The sequence below is a fragment of the Fukomys damarensis genome, unplaced genomic scaffold (assembly GCF_012274545.1).
Source record: "Fukomys damarensis isolate Sample0158 unplaced genomic scaffold, DMR_v1.0_HiC HiC_scaffold_31, whole genome shotgun sequence".
Lineage (NCBI taxonomy): Eukaryota > Metazoa > Chordata > Mammalia > Rodentia > Bathyergidae > Fukomys > Fukomys damarensis.
Genome location: NW_022900943.1, coordinates 11,830,743 through 11,833,480, shown reverse-complemented (window position 1 = coordinate 11,833,480; position 2,738 = coordinate 11,830,743).

Sequence of the window (2,738 nt, the reverse complement as noted above, 5' to 3'; positions counted from 1 at the left end):
AGCATGAATATAATTTTGTACTTGAATAAAAAGTTGTTGAATTTCTAAATTACTGGTATTAATACAGGCCACAGTTTCTAAAGAAGGAAGGGCTTTAGCCAAATACAGACTATCAGTATATAGATTAAAAGAAACATGGGCAAATTCCTGAAAAACAAAAAGAATGGCACGCAATTCAACTACTTGTGCTGAAGTGGCAGGTGTTGAAAAAACCTTTTCATGACCATCAATAACATAAACAGCTTTTCCATTAGAGGATCCATCAGTGAAAATAACAATGGCATCAGGTATAGGCTTAAATGAAATAATTTTTGGAAAAATGAAGGATTGAAGATTTGCAAATTGTAACAATTTATCAGGTGGATAATGAAATTTAATTTGGCCTGAAAAATATGCAAATGCAATAGCCCAGGAATCACAATTCTGAAACAGCCAATCTAATTGTTTTCCTGTAAATGGAATTACAATAATGGAAGGTTCTAAACCAAAATATTTCCGAGCATTACATCGGATTGATTGAACAAGTTGGGCAACAGCTTCATAATAAGGTTGTAAATTTTTGGCAGGTGAAACAGATAAATGTAACCACAATAAAGGTCCATTTTGCCACAAAACAGCTGTAGGGGAATGTTTGGTTAGAAAAATAAAAGCTTCTAAGGGTTTTTGATAATCAAAATAAAATATCTGTTGATTAGAAATGGCTATTTCCACCTTTTGAAGAGCCAATCGTCCTTCATATGTGAGGGTCCTGAGGGAGGAAGGATCAGGATCCCCTTGCAAGATATCAAATAAAGGTTTTAATTCTCCGGTAGTTAATTTTAAATAGGGATGTATCCAATTTATATCTCCCAATAATTTTTGAAAATCATTCAAAGTTTTCAAATTATCTTTTCGAATCTGTAACTTTTGGGTAAATATTTTTCGAGGATATAGCTGATATCCCAAATATGAAAAAGGAGACTCCTGTTGAATTTTTTCAGGAGCAATAACTAACCCATAATCATTTAAAACCTTTTGTAAATAAACAAATACAGTAAGCAATAATGATTCATCTTCATTTGCTAAGAGAATGTCATCCATATAATGTATCATATAAACAGAAGGATACCTTTGTCTAATACAGGAAAGAGCCTGCGCTACAAACTTTTGACATAGGGTAGGGCTATTTGCCACACCTTGAGGCAAAACTCTCCATTGGTATCTTTGCATAGGTCCCTGGAAATTAATAGAAGGGACACTAAAAGCAAATCGTTTACAATCTGTAGGGGCTAGAGGTATAGTATAAAAACAATCCTTTAAATCAATAACTATTTTAAAAGTATTTCTAGGTATTGCAGAGGCAAGGGGAAGACCAGGTTGTAATGCTCCCATGATTTCCATAGTTTCATTAATCTTTCTTAAATCTTGCAATAATCTCCATTTACCAGACTTTTTCTTTATAACGAAAATAGGTGAATTCCAAGGAGAGACAGACGGTTCATTGTCTGGCGGCTGTTAACTTCTCACTAGTTAAGGGCCATTGATCAACCCAAACAGTTTTTTAGTCTTTCCAGACAATTGGATCTGCATGGGGTGCAGGCATGTCAATGACCCCTAGGGAAAATATCCCAGGCCTTGTCTAGAAGGATGGGCTGTCGGAGTCACAGGAAATTGAATTCCTTGACCTTCCTTTCCTAAACCAACATTAGGCAAGAATCCTTGATCAAACATTTGATTAGAAACTTTTTGATTAGGGCTATATAAATAAACTCCCATTTGTTGCATGACATCCCTTCCCCATAGATTAACCAGGAGGCCAGGAATAACATATGGCTGAAAAGTCCCACAATGTCCTTCAGAATCATTCCAATTTAACATATCAGTACTTTGACCAATGCCTTGTAATTGAGAGACAGTCTCCTGTAAAGGCCATGTGGAAGGCCACTGGTCAGCAGTTATAACAGAGACATCAGCACCAGTATCTAATAACCCAATAAAAGATTTTCCTTGACTTAACAGTTTTATCTCTGGCCTATTGGCTCCAATAGACTGCACCCAATAAACATCTGAGGACCCAAAGCCTTTATTCCCTCTAATGGCTTTTTTATATTTTCCTGAAGTAACTATCGGGTAAAAGATACCAATTGAGCTATACGCTGTCCAGGCTGAATAACAGAAATTTGAGAAGGAGAACAAACCATAATTTTAATTTCTCCAGTACAATCCTCATCAATAATTCCTGGGGAAATTATGAGTCCTTTCATGGTGGAGGAACTTCTACCCAATAAAAGACCTAGGGTACCCCTGGGTAATGGCCCAAAAACTCCGGTGGGTAATGCTTGCGTTCCCATTTCAGGGGTTAGTACGGCATAGAAGGAGGAACTGCGGTCCAATCCTGCACTACCTGGGGTGGCTCAGAATAACTCCTGAACGGATATTTTGACTGAGGGAGGATCCGAGGGGTTGGATCCTGAAATGCCCCAAAAGTTTGATACAGGGCCTGAGGCTGGCCCTTTCGCCCGTTTCCCGACTGGATAGGATTGCCCATAACATCCCTTTTAGATCTGCATTCATTGGACCAATGATTTCCTCTTTTACATCTAGGACATACACCAGGTTCTTTAGGAGGTTTTGAAAAAAGTCTATTTTCTTTATGTTGTGGGTAGTCTCGTATTAAATGTCCTGCCTGACCACAGCCAAAGCAATTTCCATTATTCCCCTTTTTTGGAGGGCCACTTCTATGTTGTTGATAAGACCCC